This window comes from Theropithecus gelada, chromosome X (genome assembly GCF_003255815.1).
Source record: "Theropithecus gelada isolate Dixy chromosome X, Tgel_1.0, whole genome shotgun sequence".
NCBI classification, from domain to species: domain Eukaryota; kingdom Metazoa; phylum Chordata; class Mammalia; order Primates; family Cercopithecidae; genus Theropithecus; species Theropithecus gelada.
In genome coordinates this window covers 32,158,975-32,184,907 of record NC_037689.1, presented here as the reverse complement: position 1 = coordinate 32,184,907, position 25,933 = coordinate 32,158,975, and the positions used below count along the sequence as shown (strand labels likewise).

Sequence of the window (25,933 nt, the reverse complement as noted above, 5' to 3'; positions counted from 1 at the left end):
ATGAGGAGCGTGAGGCCTAGAAAAATTTAAAAACATGCAGAGGTGATAAAATACTGAGAAAGTTTCACATTCAGCCATGTCTGATGCTTAATCCTTTTCCTTCTCTTTCCACCATAGTATACGATCATGGCATATCATCACTGTTTCTGTTTCCCCTATAGAAAATTCAGGAAAATCAACACACGGAAGGGTATTCAGACTTTCACTTTTCTTCTTACATAATCTCTGAGCAGCCCATTATAGGAAAATGAAGACTGGAGATTGGAAGAGGCAGAATGAACACGCTCTAGATGTAGAAAGAAAAGTTCTAAGCAGGTAAAAGACAACCAGAGTGAAATACACCAGATGGATGCTTGACTTGGAGAAGATACTAAGCACTAAATAAGCCAGGTGGTAGAGGGTCTGAAAGCGGAGAGCCTTGAGAAATTGATCATTAAGCGGAAGGTGATTAAAATCTTCCTAAGGGACAATTGGTCAGAGCAGAGGTCAAGAGCTAGGACTTGTCTGGCAAGATTTAGTGTGGATTCTTGAAGGGTTAAGTCAGTTCGAGGCCAGGGATTGGATACTGTATTTGAACTCATTGTCACTCACCAGAATCTGTGATCTAGGAGACAGACATTGCCAGGATGGCCCCCATTAGGATGGTTGTAGAGAAGGGAAGGTGTGTTCATTTACTATTGCTGCATAGCAAATTAGCACAAATGTACAGATTAAACCAACACCCATTTATTAGCTCGTGGTTCTATAGGTTGCAAGTCTGGGTGGCCCAGCTGTGTTCTCTGCTCAGGGTCTCACAAGACTGAAATCAAGCTGTTGGCCAGACGAAGCTCTTATCTGGAGGCCCTAGGGAAGAATTTGCTGCCAAGCTCGCTCTGGTTGTTGGCAGAATTCACTTTCTGGCAGCTGTAAGACTGAACTCCTTGATACCTATAAGCTGTGGTCCACTCTTTCTAAGGGACATCTGCATTCCTTCTCAAGTGGCCGTCTCCAACCTCAAAGCAACAGCACACTGAGTCCTTCACACACATAGAATCTCTCTAAATTCCTCTTTCTTCAGTCAGGAAAAGTTCTCAGCAGTTAAGGGTTCATGTGATTAAGTCAGGTCCACCTGCATCATCTCCCTTTCTAACATCAACTGTGCTCTGTAACACAACACAATCCAAGGAGTGATATCATATTCACAAGTTCCAGGGATTCAGGTGGACATCTTTGGGCTGCCATTTTAGAAAGTCTGCCTACCACAGAAGGTGATGAAGAGTCTCAGCTCCTGCCTTGCTCCTTGGTGAGCTGTGTGGCCTGTAATAACAGCAGCTTTGTGGAAAATTGGCCCACCCTCTCCTAGGGTTAAAGGGCAAAAGGGAAGTTTTGTGACTTTTTCTTCCTCTTCGGACACTGGCTTCTTCCTATAAGGAAATATGCATCTTTTGGTGTTCTCTTCTTTCCTTGACCATCTCCTAGGTGTTGGTGCCAAGAAGCACTGGAGGGCAGGTGTTCCATCAATTTAAGGCAACTGAAGGTTTTGAGATCAAGGCATACTGGAGGCCCAGACATCACAAGAGGGCAGCACGGAGCAAGAGCTGATAAATGTTGAGATGCAGACTTAGCAGGCCCTAGCCCTTTCCGAGATGATGTGTTCATCTGCCCTCAAAACATCCTTTTACTCAACATGTGCCTCCTAACCCAGACCCCAAGGAGTCTTTCATAAGAACATGGCAGATATCACATGTGCTGACCATGGGCATATCACAAAACATTAACTCTCCAAAGATCTGCTTTTTGGAAACTTGGTGTCTGTAATTAAGAAATGAGTTAAAAATTTATTCGAGGTTGAGAAATTTAAAATGGAAAAAATCATCTTCTGAATTCTAGCAATGTGAAGGCCACCTTTTACAAGTCTGATGCTGTAGTACAGTGTTTACAACCTATTTTCATTTTCAACCCCCGTCACAAGAAGCCTTTTGAAACATTTTTTGCTAATTGCTCCTTGCATGAAATTTTAATACCACAAATATATGTCTATTTATGTATATCTGTGCTTTGTGCATAAAAAGCATAAGGTTTGTTGTTTTTTTGTTGTTTTTTTTTTTGCCACTGAGAACTAGTTTTCTCCCTCTTGGGGGCAATATCACCCCTACTGACAGTGCATGTTATAATGGGGAAAAATTGCTCACATTTTAATATTTTTTTTTTTTTTTTTTTTTTTGAGACGGAGTCTCACTGTGTCTCCCAGGCTGGAGTGCAGTGGCCGGATCTCAGCTCACTGCAAGCTCCGCCCCCCGGGTTCACGCCATTCTCCCGCCTCAGCCTCCGGAGTAGCTGGGACTACAGGCGCCCGCCACCTCGCCCGGCTAGTTTTTTGTATTTTTAGTAGAGACGGGGTTTCACCATGTTAGCCAGGATGGTCTCGATCTCCTGACCTTGTGATCCACCCGCCTCGGCCTCCCAAAGTGCTGGGATTACAGGCTTGAGCCACCGCGCCCGGCCCACATTTTAATATTTAGTAAGTCTTCAGCTTATATAGTCTATTTGATTTGGAAAGTGGATGTAATACTTTAGTTGTACTAAAAGGTACTTAAGATTAATCTTGAAAAGTCAGAAGAGTCTTTAAACATGAAAAATCACCCAATATATTATATTTAAAATAACAACTTGCAAAACAAAATGTAAAGTCTGATCCCATTTTTGTGGCTAAGAGGTACAGAAAATGACTAGAAAGATCAACCTGTGGAATGTTGCTTCTTTGCGGTTAGGCCCTTCTATAGGTGTTTTGCTCTTTGGGAATGTTATAAATATTCACCAAAATACATTATACATATGTATAATAAATACATATTATATTCATGTCAAGAAAAATACTATTTAAAAAGTTAGCCATTCTCTCTCTCTCTCTCTTTTTTTTTTTTTTGCCTTCAACATTTAGGATTAATGGACAGTATAAATTCAATCATTCACATGTAGCAAAAGGAGAAATAATTTCGCATGGCCCCACTCATGACTCCTTTAGATCTCTAGAGGGCTTCAAGCCTCAAAGTTTATTGTTGCATTCTTCTTAATTCTGGTTGAATGCATGTACATTATTTTCTGCAAAGAAATACCACCCACTAAAGACTGTTCCTTCTCTTCTAACAGGGCTTTGGTGTCCCCAGGGCTCCCTTAGTCCTGTTTACTTTGGATATTTCAGGAGTTACTGTAGGTTTAACTATGGTGAGTCCTTAAGCCCTCTTTTTAAATTCATAAACTGTCTCTAATCTTAGCAAAATGTCAGGTTACACTTTTGAGAGGTTTGGGAACTTGACATTTTGTAGCCCAGTTGGGGTGTAGGCTGCTTCCATTCTGAGCACCTTGTTCCAATTTATGTCAGGAGGAATTATATACAGGTCGGGGCTGGGAGCAGGTTATAATTAATGGGGTGGACAAGTGGATTTTTAGTGTTTCATAAAATAAAATGGAAATCACATGTGCTTGGAACTGTTGTATGTTTTAAAATATTTACATTTATTCTAGTAAACATTAATTACAACTGATATATTTCTCCTGTGAACTCGCTAACTGTGAGGTCACAAGCCATTGTTCACTGAGTGGAAAGAATGGATGACAAGCTAGTTATAAGAAAAAAGACAGTACTTGGGCGGGTATTGGTGAGTGAACTCGTGGAAGTAATCTAGTCTTAGGTCTTTCTCCTAATTTTCTCTTATGTTTAAAACACCCCCTTGCCAATATGATCCAGATGTCAGTCCTTCTAAGACAGAACTGGAAGGGTTTAACTTGTGAAATTACTGAATAGCTCCTGGTGAAAAAGGAACACGTGACCAATGCTTCACTATTCGTCTTTTCAAAATTAAAGTTTAGAAGTAGTTGAAATACTGCCAGAATCTACAGCGTCCACATTTTATTCATATTTGTATATCAAAAATTTCCAATTCCTTGAGGCTGTAGCAGCAATATGTTGCTGAGGAAAGAATTTTTTTTAAAAAAATAAGTATTTATAATTTGACACCTAATAATTGTACATATTTATGGGGTACAATGTGATGTTTCAGTACATGGATACACAGTATAATTATCAAATCGGGGTAATTACCACATCCATCATTTTAAACATTTATTATTTCTTTGTGGTGACAACAGTCAAAATATTCTCTTCTAGCTGTCTTGAATATAGATTACATTGTTATTTGCTGTAGTCATTCTACTATGTAATAGCACATCAAAACTTACTCTTCTTGTTTAACTTTGTGTACCTAGTGACCAATCTCTACCCATTCCTCCCCTCCCCCATACCCTCAGCAGCCTCTAGGAACCACTATTCTACTCTGTACTGCTATGAAATTGACTTCTTTAGGTTCCACGTATGAGTGAGATCATGTGGTATGTATCTTTTTTAATGTTTTTAAAATTTATTTTATTTATAATTTGAGTTTTTATTTTAGATTCAAGGGGTAAATGTGCAGGTTTGTTACATGTAGTAATTGTCTTCTGTGCCTGACTTATTCCACCTAATATAATGTCCTCCAGGCTCATCCATGTTGCCAAAAATGACAGGATTTCATCCTTTTTATGGCTGAATGGTATTCCATTGTCCTAATCATCCCCATAAAGAAATGTATTTTCTTTATCCTTTCGGCTATAGATGGGCACTTAGGCTGATTCCATATCTTGACTATTGTGAAGAGTGCTGCAATAAACATGAATATGCAGATGTGTCTTCGACATAGTAATTTTACTTCCAGCAAGAGATCTTTAAGAGTCAGAAAAACCCAGATTCTAAACTGGTCTCTGCCATGTGCCAGTTGTGTGGCCCTGAAGAAGATGCTTTAACTGTGTCTCAGTTTCCTCATCTGCAGAAGGGGGAAAATGATACCCACTATTTAGGGATTGGGTAGGGATTAGACCCAATTTGTATAAAGTACCTGGCATATTGTAGATATTTTTTTAAATGCCAGTTATGGATATATGAAGGAAAGCTCCAAAAAATGAAATTCAAAAGAAGCCTTATGTAAATTGCATCACATGTCAACCATTTGGGTGTTAGGAATATTGATGCGTTATTTATTTTGCCTAGAATTCGCCACCCCCTAAATAAATATTATTTCCATTAAGTCACCAAATGTTGTATATATCCTTTGTTTTGTATGGTGAAGAATTAATACAAGTGCACTACTCTATAAGGATATAACAGTTACCTAAGTAATATATCATGACACCTTTTTGCCCTTTTCTAAGGAAAATAAGTATTTATTGGAAGGACAAGTTCACATAAAGTCAGCAGGTAATAATCCGCAGTACTTCCTGATGCTGCTTCCATGGGCTGGAAGAGTGTTTGGTGGTTCTAAATGGCACAGGGCTACTTGTCCATACCCTTGACCCAAGGATGTCAAGTGCGCCCAATCAACCTAGAAATCACTGTGGTGACAGAAGTTGGGGCCCAATCAGCCTCAGGGCCTTGACACTGATTTTGAGTGTACCAGTTTGGAAAGTCTCTGCAGAATTCCCCAAGATATTAAGTTTATAATATCGCTTGAGGGGTCCTTAGAAAGAAAAAGTGCCTATGTTTTAGTGTCATTCTCGTTTTTCAGGGCAAGGGTGGATGAAAAGATACTGAGAGAAGACAGTACAGACAGAGAACAAAGTGAACAAAAATAAGGACCCACTGATTTTGTCTTTGCAAGGTCTAAACTGAGTTACAGATTGAGCTGTAAAATATATACTCAATACATGTATCCTCAAAATATTCTTCACACATTTGTGCCCAAGACATACTAGTTGATAATATTAATACATAAATATATATACACACACATATATATGCCTTACAATAGAGTCCTATTTTTAGTATGTAACAACTATACTATTTTCAAAATAGTCATCAGCACAAATACCAGTACCACGGCTAAATCTGACATCATTGATCTTTTCTCCCTATAAGAATATGTTTTGTAGGCCCATAAGTGAGAGATGGCACATCCCCTCAGCTTCATTCAGTCCTTTATGGAAATATTTATGAAAACCTTACTGTGTGCTTGGTAGCTATCAGAGTTCTTGGCATATAAAAGATTTCAAAATAAATTTGCGTAGTATTGCTTTGGAGGATGAGGGCTTGGTGATGTCTTCCTCTCCCCAAAAGAAAAAGTGTGTGTGTGTGTGTGTGTGTGTGTGTGTGTGTGTGTGTATGTGTTTGTGTCAGAGGGACAGAGACAGAGGTAGAGAGACACAGTATGAGAGTGTGTGGGTATTCAGAGAGAGAACATGAGTCCCAGTCTTATCCTTATCTTCCCACATACAATGCAAGCTATTTGGAATTGTAGAGCTGGAAGTGATCTTAGCTAACATTTTCCTGATCTCCTACCCAATACAGGAGCTTCATCAAAAGGTGGAACCCTAAAATATAAGACTAGAAGTCTCTTTTTGTTGGGCAATAATTTGATTCAAAATGGTGTCATTATTTGGTAACTCAAGTGGCACAGTATAAATATCTGTGGGAAATTGGAACGGGGAGCCCAAGCTGGACTGATCGTGACTGCACCATGGAAGGAGGACATTTGGGACCAGTCTTGAGCTGCCATTATGTTCCACTGAGAAACTAAACACTAGTGCTTTCTCAATTCATTTATATATTTCTCGAAGTGTTCCATAGTCTTTAATTTGTGCTAACAAAATTGATCAGAAGTACTATATTAAAATTATCATTCATTTTTTATACTTACTGAACAGCAGTAAGAAAAGCAGGAATCTTTGTCATTTTGTTTAGCATGTAAATGCACAAAAACCTCAGTTTACCTGAACTTTACTAAAATATCAACACTTAATTAACCACAAGTTTTCTGCATTATACTTTTCCTAAAGATTTGTGAAATACAAGGAAGAAGGTGATATTATGAATTACTGTAAAAATGCATGGTCATGGATACAATTATACATTCAAATCAATCTCCTTTGTCATCTCTATTTATGATCAAATGAAAAAAGGTCTTTTTAATGATGATCTCAAGGAAAAATAAGATTTGAAATTACCTGAAACCTTTCAATTAGATCCAATATGTGATTTGTAGTTATGCAAGTAAAGTGGACTCAAGCATTGTAGAAATATTTCAATTAGGATTTTTTTTAAGTTTTCTATTTGGGGTTCAGTTAACCAGAAAATTAAATTAACCAGAACTCTCTCATTTCCAAATAATTTCCGTTAATTGAGATTTGATTGTACTTTTATTGTCATCTTTGTTCCCACGTGGAAATTAATTCCATTTCAGACTTATTTCTTGGAGGGTGTTTAGTATAGTTATCACCTTAAATGAGTAGGATAGGGTGCGTAGGGTGGCTTTTCACTTTTGGAATTTAATTATTACTATATATGCATGTGTATATATATATAGTATATATATATAGAGAGAGTATATATATATGAAAAAGAGCTTGCCTTGGCAGAAGTGTTTAAAGAAACATGAGTAGTTAATGCCCTCACTGTGATTGGACTTTCATCTTCCTTTTTTTAAGCACAGTTTTCATTTTTTCCCCCTTTAAACCTACCATTTATAACTGAAAAGTATTTTTCAAGAAATGGAGCAATGCTTTCTATCCCATTTATTAAAGTAATGTGCAGAAGGAAATGCACCGTGGTAAAAACAATTTATACGAGAAATGATAATGTTTTGCTAAAGATAACCAGGAAGTGAGGAGGAGAAAAAAACCTCTCAAATAGCAGACAGAGGCCAGATGGTCTTTTTTCTTTTTTTTTTTTTTTTTAATGCAGTCACTAAGCAGGAAATTTTGTTTGATTAAGAAGACACTGGTCTTGATTTTCATTCAGCAGTTTTGAGGAACTTTTTTTAATGGACACACACACACACACCCCCCACAAGCCATTTTCATTCAGCCAAATGATCATTTGTGCTATTGTAAGCAAGATTCTGCTGATGAAAATGTGAAGTCTTAATGATAAAGAAGAAAACGAGTTCCCAAGTCTCAGTTATGAAAGAATTTGGAATTTACCCACTACCCTAAAGACCCTCGATCATTACCATATCCATCATATTGTTGTAAGGTCTGGTGTTTTGTTTTGTTTTCTTTTGATAGCGTGGAATAGAAGAAAGGCTGTGTACCACAGTGGCTAACTAGGGTTTTGTGAGATACAGGGTAGACCAGGGGGAAAAAATAGAGGTTTTGGAGTTCAACACCCCAGGGGGCTAATGTGCATAAAGCGACTGCTCCAAAGGACCTGAGTTTAATCCTTGGAGCTGCCAGTCAGGATCAGGATGAAGAAGCACCCATGCAAAGAATTGCTTCTGGATGCTGATAGGCAGGGAGGTGGATGTGGGGGAGGTAGGAAGGGGGAACAGAGCACCCCTCTTTGGACTGTGATGTTTTGGCAGTCAGTGCTCGGAGGAGGGTAGCTGGCAGTGGCTCCAGCACAACAAAGCTCTCTTCGGTGAAGTCACCAGCACTCTTGCCATCGTCTGGCACCCTTTGCCCAGCACCCCAGGAGTGAGCAGTTTCCAGTCTGTATTCTAAGGATGAAAATGACTAAAGTTGTGAAACTAAGTATTTGCATCTGTTTCAAAGAGAGAGAGTCACTTGGAATTTGGAATGGGAAGAATAGATTTAGACAACTGGCAAAATTGTTTGGAATGATGCCCTGAATCAAGAGACCCTGTTGACTTAAATAAGGACAAGCTAAAGGAGCTACGTAAAAGAGATAAACGACATATCTTTACAATCAAGATGACAAATCAGGCATTCAAATTTGTTATTTCAAAAATGAAATATGTTCTCATATAGTTGTGTGATACTTTCTCCAATTAGTATTCATATTTATAGTCAAAATAAGTATAACTTCACTTTAATATAGCTTAGCCACCTTGAAAGCTCACTGTTCTTAAAGCTAGATTTTTTTTTGTAAGTGAATTTTTAAGTCCTATATTGCATCTTAAGTACTGAGTTCTTTTGATTTTTTTTTATGTTTAAGAAATGGCTTTTTTTTAAATGTTTAAAAGCCAGCTTCTTGTCTAATTTGATTCAATGGATAAAATGTACAGGATGAAACTCACACTTAAAATGCATTTCAATGAGAATTAAATTGCTTAAAATGAAACGTTTTTCCTTTAAATTTTAAACAAACAATAAGATACAAAGCAAAATAACAAGAAAAAACTCTTAAGTCAACTCCCTAAGGTCATATCTTTTGATATTAACTCCAAATTCATGCCTTGTATTCATGTTTTACAAATTACATTTATAATTTATCTCAAAGATCAAGGAAGCGTACTTTGATAATGTAAGGAGAATCTCTCAGACTTTAGCCTGCCTTGAGAATATGTTTTAAAAGCCATTAGGAGCTTCATAGCATTTATGGGATTTGTTCTTATATAGAGTACATTTTTTTACATATATTTTGGGCAAAATTCTCAAGTCTCCAAATAAACAACTTAAATCTTGGTTTTTAGGCCAAAAAGTCTTTGGGTTGGGAATAACTCACCCTCAGAAGACTACTTGCTTTATAACCCCTCCCCTGGACCCCTGCGACCCTGTCCTCCCACAAACCTTATTTGCTTCACTGTGGAAGAGTGGCACAGGGCACCCACCACCCAGACTTCCCAAGCTCTTCCCTTGGTCTCTGCTATAGCTACAATAACAACTCTTTATTCTCCTACAACAATTGCCTCTGCGACTATTTTCCTTCTAACCCTTTCTTAAAGAGATGGGCTCTAAAAATCGTGATCCAGCTGCTATTGTAATATTACCTAGCCAGTGAATTTATTTATTTTGAAATGCTTTTTGATATTGTCATTGTCATTGTCAAATGACATTATGACATGTCAAAAGACATTGGCTGTCAGCCAGTGGGATCTAGTCTTAACTCATCTTTGGTGCTCACCAGTCATAAAGCTGTAGTCACATGTGTTTATTTCCCCCAGCACTCTTCCCTCATTTACTTCCTTTCCTTCATGAAATTTCCTTTTCTAGTGGTGCAAAAGCTGGTGAGTAAGTACAGACAAAACCAATGCCTCTTCCAATGTCTCTATTCATTTCCTTCCTGTCCATCCCTATAACCTTAACTGTACATCCATGGTTATTTTCAACTTTGAGTTAACATCCTAGAATCAAACACTTAAGATATTCAGGTAATTCTGAATACCATATGCTACGGTTTCAATGTGTCACCCAAAATTTATTTGTTGGAAATTTAATCCCCAATGCAGCAGTACTGGGATGTGGGGCTTAATGGTAAAGCCCTTACGAATGGATTAATGCCGCTATTAAAAGGGTTTATGGAAGTGGGTTCTTCCTCTCCTACTCTTTTGCCACGTGAGGACATAGCATTCCTCCCTTCCAGAGGACACAGCCTTCAAGATGCCATCTTGGAAACAGAGAGACTAGGCCCTGACCTGCTCTCATTTTTTTGTTTTGTTTTGTTTTTGGTTTTTTTTTTTTTTTTTTTTTTTTAGATGGAGTCTCTGTCGCCCAGGCTAGAGTGCAGTGGTGCAATCTCTGCTCACTGCAACCTCTGCTGCCCGGGTTCAAGCAGTTCTCCCGCCTCAGCCTCCCTAGTAGCTGGGATTACAGGCGTCTGCCACTGCGCCTAGCTGATTTTTGCATTTTTAGTAGAGACAGGGTTTCACCATCTTGGCCAGGCTGGTCTTGAACTCCTGATCTCGTGATCCACCCGCCTCAGCCTCCCAAAGTGCTAGGATTACAGGTGTGAGCCACCGCACCCGGCCTAAATTGTTGTTCTTTATAAATTACTTAGTCTCAGGAATTCTATTATAGCAGCACAAAATGGACTAAAACATCGGGGTTCCTGCTTTTTTGGCTCACTAAGTGTTCATGACTTCTCTCTTTCAAAATTTTATTGCTAAAATAAATAAAGATGTCACTATTTTACAATAATTCATCACATTGCATTTTCCTGTAAGAAATAGTAAAAGTTGGATTTTTATGCCCTTGAAAAAGAACTCTATCCTTGAGGCAATCTGAAGCTAAACATTTAACAACTTGAAAAATTAAATCACAGCTCTCTGACCAAACACCGGAAAGTTTTATACTGAAATTCAGATACTCTTTGCTTGTTTATTGACAGGGAAAAAGCCAAGATGTCAAGAAAGCCAGCACAAATATGAGTAGTAATATCCCCTTAGCTAACATAGATTTGCACCACCCATCTACCTTCTATCATGTCATCCTTTTTATTTCTTTCATTTTCATGCATGAGTCTTTGAAATGTTTGTGTTTTTAAAAACCTTTTTTTTTTTATTTCCTTCATTAAAATGTAAGCTCTCCAAGGGCAGGCCTTCACGCTCGTATTTACCACCAATTTGCTGCTGCCTAGAGCAGCTCGTGGCACATAGAATGACCTCAAAAAATACCATGGGAATGAAAGAGTAGTGAAAGAAATGACTCTTCTGATTTTACTCCAAAATAAGTAGTTCTAATTTTTTTTAATGCTTAGAGAAAGCCAAAATGGATGTACATATAGGATTTCTAATGTCATAAAAGTAACAAAATTAGCTTACTCTTCCAAACTCTTATTTTATTAATATTTTTTGAATAATAAAAAATTATAGAATGCTTCATGAATTTGTCATCCTTGCGCTGGGGCCATGCTAATCTTCTCTGTATCATTCCAATTTTAGTCTATGTGCTGCTGAAACAAGCACCAAACTCTTAAAATTAGCTTAGGTTCAGAGTGAAGAGCTGAAGTTGCAGACCAGACCCAAGCTGTTTTGGGACTATGAAGGACATTAAGGGCTCTGTTTAGTTGAGCAAAATCTATGGGTGAGACTTACCTGCCTTCTGCCAATTTTCCTGGTACAACAGCTGATGTCAGAGGGTGGTCGGATAAGGAGCTTGGAGCCGTTGGTAAGGAAGTTCTCATCACTTTCTTGCAGGCTCCTTTTACCTCTAGTCTTCTATGACTCAAGGGTCATTCAATACCAAATGAAATTCTGCCTCTATGGTAACTGCTAGAAAGCCCAGTGATTATCTGATTTCTAGTAACAACTGTTGGCCATATCCCCAGGAGGAGACAGGAGTTGTGTCTATTAGGAAATAATTTTCCATGGATCTATCACCTTTTTGTACCTCTTGTGAGCTGGAGCACTGAATGCTTTTATTCCATACTATTTCCCAGGATGTTTGTATAGCAGTCTTGGGAGATAGAGGTAGTATCTTGCTCCAGAGGAGAAGGCAGGTTTGTTTTTTGTTCATTATATTAAAGACAACGTCTTCTTCCAGGGCAAAAGTTGGGCAGGCTAACTCGCAGTCCATTATAAAAGATTCAGATTCCCTAAGCTTGGGGTTGCTCAGGTATGATGCAAATCTCTTGAGTGTGCAAACATGGACCTAGGATGCTCCATAGGACTTCGAGGACAAGGGGAACCAACAGAACATGAAGTACATACCATTTGAGTAAAAACAGCCTTTATCTTTGATTCAGGTGTCTTCTGCCAGCATTCATGAAATGAAACTGGCAAATAGCAAAAATCTGAAACATTTCACTGTTCTTGATAGTTTCACATGCTCCATCCATGCCAGGGTACCTTATTTCCTGCAAAATAAAAAATTCTGACAAATAGTGCATATGGGACAGGGTGACCTTCAGTGGGAAGCAGAAGTGAAGCCCCAAGTTCATGGTGGGAGATCAGTGGTAATGAACAGAGGTATGTCATAGTGTAGGAAATAGATGAAATTGCCAATGTGAAGATAAGTCATTCATGTTAAGAATAAAAATGCTAGTTCATTTCACATTCACATACTGTTTGTTCATATAAGACGCTCCATGAATGTTATTGAATAAATGGATTTATATCCTTCTCGCTCGCAAAAATGGTATGAAGTGGTTTCCGGTAAAAAACACAGATAATGAATTTATTCAAAGAAGAGTGGGAAGAGGCAATTCAGAACAACAAGGGAAGAAGGACCCCAACCCCACAACCCCTACCACCCTGTCCTTCCATAAGAGCGATAATTTTGTCAGGCACTTTAAAAAGTTCACCTCACTAATCCTCAAAGGACCCTTAAGATTGCTCTCATCGTCCACGTTTTACAGATAAGGAAACTGCATAGAAGATAGGAAGAGCATCTGTGAGTATAAGATATGTACAGTATCTGGCTCCAATCTGCCTTTGCAAGGAAATGGCAGAGCCAGGATTTGAACTCAGGTTTATCTGACTTCAAGGTACTACGTGGTTTTGTTTGTTTGTTTTTTGTTTGTTTTGTTTCATTTTGTTTTGTTTTTTGAGACTGAGTTTTTTTACTCTTATCACCCAGGCTGGAGTGCTGTGGTATGATCTCAGCTCACTGCAACCTCTGTCTCCCAGGTTCAAGTGATTCTCTTGCCTCAGCCTCCCAAGTAGCTGGGATTACAGGCACCCACCACCACGACCAGCTAATTTTTGTATTTTTAGTACAGACGAGGTTTCACTACGTTGACCAGGCTGGTCTCGAACTCCTGACCTGCCCGCCCCGGCCTCCCAAAGTGCTGGGATTACAGGCATGAGCCACTGCACCTGGCCTCTACATGTTTTTTTTTTACAGGACACCACATCGACAGTGTCAGCCCACTAGACCAAGAACTCTTGGGCCCACTGAGCTCAGGGCTTAGCCCAAAGTTTTCTGAAAGCATGCCAGAGGGAAAGCTGGATGAAATGCTTTAGTAAAGAAGAAATCACACCAGCTCATCACTCATCTGACAGTGGAAAGGACTGATCAGGAAAAGGGGGAAAGGAGAATAGTGGCAGAACATAGAAAAGAGAAAAAAAAAAAAGACTGAAATTTTTAATGGAGTGCAAAATCAGACATATTTTTTACTTTTGTGAACCTCTTTAGAGACTACAATAATAATTCTTATGTGATAAGTCCAGTAAATTATGATGATGTTTTATTAAATATACCATCATACTAGCAGCTTTTGTGGAATTTGCGTCAGAAGAAAAGTATAAGATATTACCACCATGATTTGGCAAAACCAGTGTACTATATTAATGTTAGCTGCTTAGTTGCTGTAATTGTTTCTCAACGTAATACCCACTGCATAGTTTCCCTGGGAGTTCTTGAAAGCTCTATTGAAAGGTTATATTTAAAGTGTAAGTTAGAGTGTGCTGTGAATGGAGAGAAAATTGTTTTTCTTTTTGTAGAAAATTCACTTTCCTTGGGACTATATACTAAGTTAGCTCAGTTATTTGACAGAACCAGTATCTTATTTTACAAAGGGAAAAACATAGATCTAGAAATTTCAAGAAGTGGATCACTGGTTGAAAGGGCAGGGGGTGTGACTGAATGTGATTTGAAAGCAGTTTTAATTTTATGACACTTTACAGTGTGTGTGTGTGTATGTGTTTTAATGATAACCTAATTTTATTGCCCCAGACTTAAAGATTTGTGCCACCTGGAGAAACTACAGTTCATCCATTAGCATGTAAATGTGTTAAGAGTATTTTTGCTTGAATTTCTCCCGAGAAGCCTCCCGGCTTTGTTCTGTACAGACACACAGTCCCGACGCTGTTCTTAATATCCTGTTTTCATTTGTCAGCGCTGTTGTCCTTTTCGTTGCCATGTTCCCATCATTCCTCTTCTTTCATGTGGTGCTTTACAATAACATTCAGAACAAAAGAGTCACTCCTCTTTCTGTTGCCTTGAAAAAAAAAAAAAGACTTCTTCCCCTGACTGTAGAGCTTCAGTGATCAGGGGAAATGTTTAAAGCATGTTATTCGTAATAGTTAACCAGGAATTATGAATAAGGGTTAGTTTTCCTTACTTTTTAAGATCACGAGGTGGCTTCAGGGTATTGTGAGCAAAAGGTTTTTGTGTGTGGCTGACTTTGAAGTTGAGGGAAAAAGCGATTTTCTTTGAGAAAAGGAGCCATCATATTTGAGAAAATTTCCCAATCTGCTCACACAATGGGAATCAGTTACTCTATAACATCGTCATTACCTCCATGAGTCACGAGACTAGTATTTGTTCTTGTCTTTGAACTTAAGCTTTCCAGTGTTCAGAGAACAATTGTGAAATGTCGCATTGGCCATCACCAATAAGTATTTTGCTCCTGGTTGGTAATAATTGGGAAGGGGAGGGTGTGTACTTTCTCTGCCTTCTAGGAGAGTATTATATAAATAAAGTAAGAAAAAGTTTCCCCAAGCAGCAAGCTTTTCTCCAGGGCACAATCTATTATACTTGCTGCAAAAATCCCACTTGACTGGTCTTTCAGAGAATAGATCACTTGTGTCATTTTGCTCATTTCCAGGTAACCTTTTGCAGATATGAGCAGGCAGTTGTTGTTTTTAAATAAACATTATCTACAGGTTTCTGTTTTTGCACTGAGGAAGGAATGTTTCTGTAATGCAGAAGGGATGCTATAACTGAGGGGTTTGTGAAGAGTGAATTCTAACCAGTCTCAAATAATTTTGAAAAGGTGCTTTTGTATATGTATATGTGTACTTATGTATACATACACATTATATATAACTACAAAAACTAATTCCATTATGGACATATATAGGACTTTATACAGACATATAAATAGTTCTATGAATATATATATAGAAATGCCTAGCAAACTATAAATACATTTGAGAAAGCATTCAGGGATGGTAGTGTTAAACACTTTTCATCTGTGGCTGGTTTCACAGAAATTAGTAACTACCATTTCTGCTACCACCACGCTGTTGGTCCATTCACCAGGAGGATTGATTTAGACTTCTAGGAGACTAGGCGTGACCAGCTCTCACCCTCTTCCTCTCTGTCCAATCTGCTATCATTGCCTTCAGAACCAAATTCTTGCATGATACCCGGTACAGCATAGACCTGGAAAACATCGGTCATTTTCAATATAATATAAAACAGGTTCTGTGTGCCTTTAAAACTAAATGCTTTATTTCTTAAACTATAAAAGACATGAAATGTCTGAGACATTCAGATAGTGGGAAATTTCATCTGCAAGTTGTCAGATTATGCCCTTTAAAAGATTATAATTTTTTTGTTGTTTATCATTTTCTCTTGAGGGGTGGAGTAAATATTTCTTTCCTGATGTTTCAACTTCAGATGTTCAGGCTAATTTTCCACTACAGTGCCAAAATAGGGAAAAGTTAGGCCTGTAGAATTTTGACAATTTAAATGTTGTTTTAACAAAAGGCATGTCTTGATGAAAAGTTCTTTAGAATTTTACTTGATGATCTATGTGTGTCTCTTCCGAGGACAATGAGAACTTCTTAAGGAAGTCATCTGTATGTGAAATTGAGTAATCCTTTTATTCATTGTTAAAAGACAAATGAAGTTATAATTTGGAGAGACATATGCCAAAAAATCTATGTTTGCATTTTTATGTCCTAACATGTGAAGCATGCTTTGATTTACTGTGAAGTGTTGCAATGGCAATAAAGTAGATGTTGAGACGTGCAAACTGGGCAACCCGAGGAAGCAGTTCTTGCCTCTGCATCCCCTTTATCATGAATGTTCCTTAAACACCTTTGGTGGAGTCCAAGTGTCTGGATTATGAATTGAATTGTGCAAGATTCTTTTTTTAAACACTTTCCTGATGATTTACTTTACTTGCAGTTTCTTGTCCTGCATAGTGATAAGCAACATCCTTCAAAGAACTGCAGTGCAGGACTTTTTTTTTTTTTTTTTTTTTTTTTTTTTGCTTTTAGGAAGACTACTTCCCCTTCCTCCTTTAGTCAATCAAATTTTAGAAGATTACTTTCTATTCTCTGTTCACCCTTTCTTTGCCATTCTGGAGACTGAAATTTTGGACACCCATCACAGATTTGCTATTATATATATACTGTGTATGTAATATTCAATATATATATACACATATGTTATTTTTATATATGTGTGTACATAATGTATGCATATGTGTGTGTGTATGTGAAACCTGTGTATATATACATATATATGTATATTTTATACATATATTTTAAATTGTTTATCAGGATGATAGATTGCTATTTAGGTCACTATTTTTGGAAGAAATAAATGACTGTTTTATTGTATCTGTACTGGAGATTGTTCTTCCTGATGTAACTTTGAAGAAAACTTCTTCCAAACATTATACATTAATTCAGAAGATAAAGGCACAAAATAATGTGTATATTATTTTTTTAAACGAACGAGCCAGCATCCAGAGCATAATGTGATCATATGCTCAGTAGGACATTGAAAGGCCCCAAAGGTAAATGAGTCTAGTGCCTGTTCCCAACCCCAGGAGCTGGGCAGGATGGCTCCTGTTGGTGGCATGGAAAGCTAGCATTCAGCCTTCTGCCACAGGACACTGTCTCAGTCGGCCAAGCTGCTGCTGGTCCCTGTAAGGAATGAGAGTACAGATCCTGTTGCCAAGTCATCATTTTTTTGGACCAGGCAGTGGGTGTTGAGCTGACCTGAGCTAACTTTTCATTTGGGTTCAGTTGAACATTGAGTAGGCCAGAGGATAGGGAAGTCGTGGCGGGGGCCATGGAAAAGGCAGTTGATTCTTCAACTCAGGCAACCCTGGCGGAGTGGATGAGGTGGAGCTGGCCTTCCTGGAATTGTTGGACCGATTTTCCTGTTGTGTTTCACTGTTGACGCACTCACAGACACACAGGACCGCTCCAGCACTGCCTGCCACCCACCATCTGGTCTCGGTGGCCTGTCTGTCATTTCGTGGGTCCCCATCCTCTGCCTACGGCGATGTTTCTTCAAAAAGAACTAGTGTGCAGTCCATTGGTGGGTATTCGAGGTGATCTGTTTGTCAGAATCTAGAGAGGTGCTCAAAGAACTATTAAGGACCAATGTACTAGTTCCTGTTTTTAACCTGTTTATCAGTCTTTCAGTTGAACAAATTGGATTTCTGAAACTGTTGAGGGGCTTTCAGCACTATTAAGACAGAACAGGATAGGGTGGTTGTTCCTCCAGGAATCTGGGTTGTTCTTTTGCATTGCCATTTGTCTTTGTGCTTGTCTGCTTGTATAAATGAACCTCGAGAAGGAGTATTTGTGTTCTATTAAGTAAATTTGGAAGACTAGGTTTCAATTAAAATAACCAGACAGTGTGACCCAGCTTCCATTTCCCCTTAATTTTGACCATTAAAGCCTTCATATCCCTACAGACATCTGCCATGCTTCGAAGTGATTCTTTTCAGGAATGTTCATTCATTATTAATCAGGTTGCATGGTCAGGCGAGTATGTGATTATTTTAAAGAATGTCCTAGAGATCCAATTACTAAGAATGAGCATGTTATAGGCAGATGTGAAAGCACAGAAAAGATTTGGTTAACAGTTTAATCTGATTTGCATGAATTCCGTCAGGTGGGTGTTTGGTGAAATTAAAAGTCTTCCCTGGTTCTCACTTCAGGTATGAGGTAAAAACAACAATAATAATAATGTCAGCACTTCTTAAAGAAGAAATGACAAGTTATTCAAAATATCAATTGTATTAATTATTTTAAAACTTGAGGCTAGCATCTCAGTGCTCATCTGCTTGTCACTTTTTTTTTTTCCAAACAGTCCCTCTGGTCCCCTACAATTTGCTTGGCAGAAATTCTTAGTTGTCTGTTACTGGTTGAGCAAATGAATTTGAGTGTGCTGACATTTGGAGGCTAAATGCAGTGATAGTTCAGAGTAACATTCTTTACCTATAAAATGTTACTGGATCACCTTTTTTCATCTATTCTTACTTGATGTATTATTTACACTGTTGTTTTTAAGAACCACTTTGCATTTTTACTGAAACAGCCTACATTATGCTATCAATTTCCAGTCTTTCAGAATGCAGTTAAATCCAATTGGATCCCCTCCTCCCCTTTTTCCATCAGTTCATGGCCCTGTTTTACTGTGCCTTTACTAACCCACCTGCTTCTCAAATCAGCCAGAGTACTAATCAGTAAAGTAGCATTTGAGTAGTGTCTTTATTTGGTGGTCTTTATCACTCAAAGTCAAATACTAAACTGCACGATTGAATATGCAGATGCTGAGTGCTTGTATTATGTTATTCAAAATACCGTATGATGAATTCATCTTGGATGTAGCAGCCAGTTTTTATTGAGTTTGTGTTAGAGAAGTTTTTGAGTTGAGAAATTATGCTTAAGATGAGAGCAAGTCCCTTCTGAGTTGAGTCCCTATTGCAATCTGCCTCCCAAACTCAGGTTCATTTCCAGTGTTTCACACTTCAGTAATTTTGAGTCCTCTGAAAGTCTGTATTTCTGCTGGTCCAAGGTAGAAACATCATTCTGCAGTCTTTAAAAAAAATATTTCACCTATAGTTCTATAAGAAGGATAATCTCATAGCAAAAATCCAAGCAGGAATAAGTGAACTAAATCTTAATTACCCAGGTGAACAGGGGTTAAGAGGAGTGGACAATCGAGTAAATTGTCTTGATTTCGTTTCTGAAATTTAGCACTCTCAAATAATTCATTTGTTCATTTTTAATGCTGTTTGTTGTTTGAAATACTTATAGGAGCTTCCTGTTCTGAAACCATTTTCGTGTGGCTTGGTGTAACATTGTGGAATTTTAACAGTATGTTTGTCATCTCAGTTATGTTTTGGTAAATTTAACAATAAACTTAGTCTCTATAGTCCAGAGGATATTTGGAAAAGAACTAGAGGAAGTGCCCTGGGAATCATCTGGGCAGTGGCTGAGAGCCACCTGGTATTAACAGTTAATCACAGGCCACCCAGTGTTGGCATCCAAGTTTATTCCTTGGTCTAGTGACTCACTAATTTCCCTGGTAGTGAAGGCTTTAGAGTTGTACAAAGTGAGGGCCTGAAAGTAAAATTATTGATAGAATTGATAGAATTGCATGTTCTTTTTAATGTACTCCAAGTTAGAAAAATAACTGTATTTCATGGAGTATGCAGACATAACCTAGAATACTTGTAGGAAAGCATTGAGAGGTGGGTTTACCTTATGATTAAAAAATGTCAATACCTCCATTAAGGGAAATTTGGGATAAAAAATTATGGATGATGTGCTGATGATGGGCGATCTCCTTATTCTAATGGATAAGTGAGCTCACAGAATGCATTTGGTCTGGAGACTCCTAATTCTTGGTCACTTCTTGAATATACAAGTGAAACTTCTATATCCTTGGCATTCTGAACCAGAAGACCTGCCCATTGAATTTGGCTGTGGATTAAACTGGCAATGCATTCTGTCTTCACAGGGATCCTAGGTGTTCCTTCAGGGTGCAGGTTATCTTGATTGTGTCATAGCAGGGGTCAGGAGAGACTACAAAGAATAAAATTGTGAAATTCTAAATAAAAAAGAATAAGCTAGCTAGCAGGATGGTGGCAAGAGTTGTGACAGTGTAAGCTGGAGATTAAATGCTATGTCTGAATGGACTCGCCAGGTCAGTATTTTTGCCTCTTACTTCAGAGGAGGGAGCAAAAAAGATGAATCTAACAGACATGAACCCATTTAACTTCTATGCCCTTGGTCTGCAACAATAATTCATAAGAGCACCTATCCTGAGTTCCCCATCTCCCTTCTCAAGCCCAAACCCTAAAACTGAGGAAGTCCCTAGGGCCTTCCTCTTCCACTGGGAATTTTCTCCTTCAAGATGTTTCCTCTCATATCCTGTACCTTGGACAAAAGAACACCTTCCTTTCTCCAGGAAAGTCCTCCTCCTGGGATGAGTGTTTTCTCAGGATGAAGACACCTGGAGCCTGGAGGGAGCAAGGGGCCACCTGCTCTGGCAACTGGATCAGCCAGATCATCTTAGCCATCACCTGGGTACCAAGGTCCCATCATTCTTACAGCCCTCACTGCTAGCTTTCCATCTTTCTGTTGATTAATTTTCCTTAACCCCAAAGGCACATGCCTCTTACATCCAGTTTTTATCATGGGGAGTTTCAAGGGAGTTGGTCATTTGTCTCAGGCCACACATTCATGACTAGCCTCAAATTTAGACTGTGAATGTTTTATCTCCATATGAGATTTGTGTTTGTGTGTCTGCCTGCACACGTGTATGTATGTTCCTGTATCAGCTCCAGAGTGAATCCAACCATTTTGAAAGAATGAGATTAATCACATAACTTTAAACCCTAGGTCCTATTACTAACTATTCTGTTGTGTACTAGGAAATAATATTTTAAAACAAAAATTTTAGTTATTTTGTACATAGGAGAATTATATCACTTTGTGTTTTTCAGTTAAAAGGGTTAAATGTAAAAATTTAAGATATGTCACACGTTTAGAGCCATCTTTTAAAATAATTCCTCTTTGTTGAATATGAAGTCACCAAATCCAACAGTGGCCAGACTATCTGGGCCTCCTAGGAGGTTCTACTCTCATCTTAAACAAAGAAACACACACACACACACAGAAAACAAAGAATCCAAACATGAAACCAGAAACATATAGGAAAAATTATTTGTTCTAGGAAGCAAAACAAAGGCAATTGCTAAGAGCATCAAATGATCCCATTTACCTCATGAGTCACTGGTATAGGCCATGAATGATTGGGAATAAGATTGAAGGCATAGTTTGGGAGAAGCTAGAGCAAGGCTTTTAAAGGAGAAAAGGTGACCAGATTCATACTTTGAGCAGCAGGGAGCTGCTGAATGCTTTGTGCCTTTGAGAGGAGTGACAGGAAAAAGCAGTGGTGCCAAAAGCATGTTGCAAACATTCAGCTGAAGGAAGAAAGACTGAAGGTGAGAATCAAATTAGGAGGATTTTTTGGTAATGGTGTAGGAATGCAGCAAGGAGAGTCTGGATCAACACAGAGGCAGTGGGAACAGAGGGAAGGAAAACAGTGCAAAGGGCTCCTGAGGATTGACACATATATGTCTTAGCTAATGATTTGGATTTGGGGGATAGAGGGTATGTTCATTTCCTACTGATGCTGTAACAAGTTAGCACAAACCTGATGGTGTTAAACAATGCAAATTCATTATCTTACATTTCTAGAGTCAGAAGTCTGACACAGGTCTCACTGGGCTAAGAGTAAGATATCTTTAGGGCTGCATTCCTTTTGGGGGCCCTTGGGGATAATTCATTTCCTTGCCTTTTCCAGCTTCTAGCCTGCATTCCTTGGCCTGTGGCCCCTTCCTCCATCTTCAAGGCCAGGCATGGCTGGTCAAGTCTTTGTCATATCTCATCATTCTGACTCTGACTCTTCTTCCTGCCACTTCCACATTTAAAGAGCCTCGTGATTCCTTTGGGTCCACCTAGATGATCCATGCAACTCTCCCCATCTCAAGGTCAGCTACTTAGCAATCTTAATTACATCAGCAACAATCAGTCCCCTTTGCTCTATAACCTAAAATATTCACAAGCTCTGAGGAGGAGGCTGTGTATATCTTTGGGGGCCATAATTGTGCCTCCCCCAAAGAGGGAGGAGTAGAAACTGTGGTGTCTGCCGTCTGGTGACCAGGAGGATAGAAGCGCTGTGAGGAGACACCAGGAACCCTGTAGAAAAGACAAAGACCGGCTCATGAAGGAAGAGGATAAATCCCACGTGATGTGCATTCCAAGTCTGAGGCACTTGCAGTACATGAAGCAAAGAACTGTTAGTGCTAAACTGGGTTCCAGAAGGGGATGGCATCTTGGGATACAAGCCTAGCAGTCATTCTCAGAGAGGCAGTACATGAAACAAACAAAAAACTGGATGGCCCTGTCGTTATTTTTATAAAGCAAAGTTCCTTCTCTTGAGCAGATGCCACTACCATGCTTCTTGTACTTCCCAGCCTGTGGAGCCAAGAGCTAAATAAACCTCTTTTCTTTATAAATCACCCAGCCTTAGGTATTCTGTTATAGCAACACAAAATGGACTAAGATACACATCATGAGAGGGGAAAGGAAAGGAAGAAGAGGGAGGTGTGAAAACATTTACTTCATTATTTTCCATCAAAACATCTGTTTATTAATTTTCCATTTTAAAGAAGTACTTTCCTCATAAGTCTTGAATCTATAAGAAAGTTTCTTCAAAAGATGTATCCAATGCTTCCCACAATGTGGAGCTTCACTGTAATCTGTCACTAAAGACTCTCCTGCCTAGGAGAGTGATTAGAGTGAGTGCTAGAGGGACTGTAGGGAACATCTGTGAACACTCACCCATGGATACACAGACAGCTAATAAATAGCAAAACTGCAGAATGTCTTAGATTGTCCAATCACCTGTCTATCTCTCTCCCCTTTCATTCATTATTCTGTGCTCTGTTCTAGATGTCTGAACCATGGACAGGCAGAGGTGTGAGCTGTGAGCTGTGATTTGTTGCCATTCCCAGTTTGTTGCAAGGGACTCTCAAGATTATCTAGATCCTCTTCTCAATGAGGACCAATCTGCCCACTCACAAAAATGTTAAGCTGTAGGATTTCCTGACAATATGCATGTGTGATTTCCTTTTATTGAAGAAAAAACAAAGAAGCTTTTTTTTTTTTTTTTTCCAAGGCATGGAAATTACATTATGACAGTTAAGAAAAGGCAAAAGCTGCTGTTTTATGATATTGGGGGGTTTTTTTTGTTGTTTTTTGTTTGTTTTGTTTTGGAATGGAGTCTTGCTCTGTTGCCCAGGCTGGAGTGCAGTGGCACGATTTCAGCTCACTGCAACCTCTACCTCCTGGGTTCAAGTGATTCTCCTGCCTCAGCCTCCCAAGTAGATTGAATCACAGGTGCACACCACCACACCCAGCTAATTTTTTGTGTTTTTAGTAGAGACGGGGGTTTCACCATGTTGGCCAGGCTGGTCTCGAACTCCTGACCTCAAGCAATTCACCCACCTTGGCCTCCCAAAGTGCTGGGATTACAAGTGTGAGCCACCGTGCCTGGCCTATACACAAAGCTATATATTTGTGTGTGTGTGTGTGTGTGTGTGTGTGTGTGTGTGTGTGTGTGTGTATAGTCAAAAGAAAGATAACATTTTGCATAAAATTCCCACCCACGTACCACTATCTGCTTGGTGAATCCCTGTTCATCTTTTAAAACCCACTTCATATTTTACCTCCTTCAGGAAGCTTCTCCCTGTCTCCTCTTCCCCTACATAGCATTGATTATTCCCTGTCTATCTTTGGCATGCGTCTTTTTTATGTTACATTACAGCTTGTTCATTTTTTTTTTCTTGAGATGGGCTCGCTCTGTTGCCCAGGCTGTAGTGCGTTGGCATGATCATGGTTCATTGCAGCCTCAGCCTTCCAGGCTCAAGCCTCGGCCTCCCAAGTAGCTGGGACCACAGGCATGTGCCACCACTCTTGGCTAATTTTTTTATTTTTATTTTTTGGTAGAGATAGGGTCTCACTGTGTTGCCCAGGCTGGTCTCAAACTCCTGGGATCAAGCGATCATCCCACTTCAGCCTCCCAAAGTGCTGGGATTACAGGCATGAGCCACCACACCTGGACTTGTTCATATTTTCTCTCTCAGAATGAACCATAAGATCATGGAGACAGGGGCCAGGTGTTACCAGTACTTGTCTCAGGACCAAGTACATAGATGAACTTAAATATTTGATGAAAGAATGAATGGCAAAAAAAAAAAAAAAAAAGAAAAAGAAAAAAAAAAGGAATGAATGGCGTTTTAATTTCTCCAAAAAGATACTTTAAAGAAAGCTAGAAAATAAACCATACTAAGTTTCTTTTAGAAGAAGGAACAGAATGAGTACAAATAAGATACTGTTGAGTCATGTAACAAAAATGATATCTATACCATTGTAAAACCTTGGTAAAAGTGGAAGAAGTGGGATGCACTATAGATATCAAACCAAAACCCCTTCCTTTTTGGTAGCATACAGGCGAAAGATTTAGAAAATTGGCTGAACTTCACTTACCACATCTGAGAATTTTGTCTTCACCTAATACAATTAACCATTTACAGTGTAGATACTTGCATAAAGCACTATGCCAGGTGCTATGGCAATAAAAGATCTAGTTTTGAGCAGCTACTATTAAATCATTCTTACATGAGTTTCCCCTAAGCACTCGAGTCACATAATTTCCATTGATGTCAGATTGAAAGCCTGTTGCTTATCATTTCCCGTTAGCACTGGAAACTCGTGCTTGTCCAAGTCTTGCTCCACCATCCTTGCCGCTGTTGCCCACACAGCATTTTATTCATACCTCTCTGAGAATGATGTTCATTTATATTCTGGTTGTCTGTATATGCCTCTATCTTTTAATACATGGCTCAACAAAATAAGATCTGCAGGCCAATGCTGGCCTGTGACCTGTTTTTCCAAATATGGTTATATTGGAACACAGCCATACTCATTCCTTTATGTATTGTGTCTGATTGCTTTTGCACTACAGTGGTAGATCGAGTAGTTGCAACAGGGCCCTTTTGGCCCACAAAGCCAAAAATGTCTACTGTTTTACCCTTAATAGAAAAAGTTTGCTGATCTCTGTTCTAATATATTGAGAGATCCTTAAAGTCAAGGGCTATGTTTGATTCTTTTTGGTTTTAGCTGGAAAGTCAGTACATTTAATGGAATCAATGAATGTTTGAGTCCTTTTGTGTGCTGGGTGCTGTTCTAGGTGTTGGTGGTCATTCTTCCAACAGCAAAGCAAAATCTCTGCTTTCACAGAGCTTATATTCTAGTGTTGAGGACAGTGGGGACAGAAGGAGCAATAAGCAAACTAAAAGAATATGTCAGTAATAAATATTATAAAGAAAAATAAACCGAGATGGGGGAAGAATTGCCACGATGGGTAGGTGGTATAGTGGTAGAAGGGGAATTGGTTTTATATGGGTTCAGAGAGAAAGTGACACTGGAGCAGAGAGTCATGTGGATTCTGAAGACCTTGCAGGGGCGAGCAGGGGATTGATGTGCTTAGCATGTTTGAGGAGTCAGAACGAGGCCATGTGCCCAGAGCAGAGAGAGGAGTGGGTAGCATGGGAGGAAGTGAGCTCACTGTCTGAGTCTTTGTTTTCTGGGTCTAGTTTATTCTGGTGAATTTCTCTCTGGGTGAAATGGGAAGCCCTTACAGGGCAGAGCAAGAGGAGAGGCATGTTCTGTCATGTTTTAACAACAGGCTCTCTGGC

The 25,933-nt window shown here is 39.0% G+C and overlaps 1 protein-coding gene and 1 non-coding gene across 5 annotated transcripts in view; one reads left to right on the top strand and one right to left on the bottom strand.

Moving 5' to 3' along the window:
• The window catches only part of MID1 (midline 1), a 233,682-nt gene that overhangs the window by 78,482 nt on the left and 129,267 nt on the right, over positions 1 to 25,933 (top strand). Inside the window, exon 1 of one of the 4 annotated variants that reach the window (XM_025372436.1) lies at positions 17,554 to 17,688. The exons of the other annotated variants lie outside the window; for them this stretch is intronic. The gene's annotated coding sequence lies outside the window, so the exon portion shown is untranslated. Of the gene's footprint in view, positions 1 to 17,553; positions 17,689 to 25,933 lie in introns of those variants that run through there. 4 annotated transcript variants of the gene reach the window in all.
• Positions 11,546 to 11,648, bottom strand: LOC112616655. Its single transcript, XR_003117696.1, has one exon. It is a non-coding gene; the product is annotated as a U6 spliceosomal RNA (small nuclear RNA).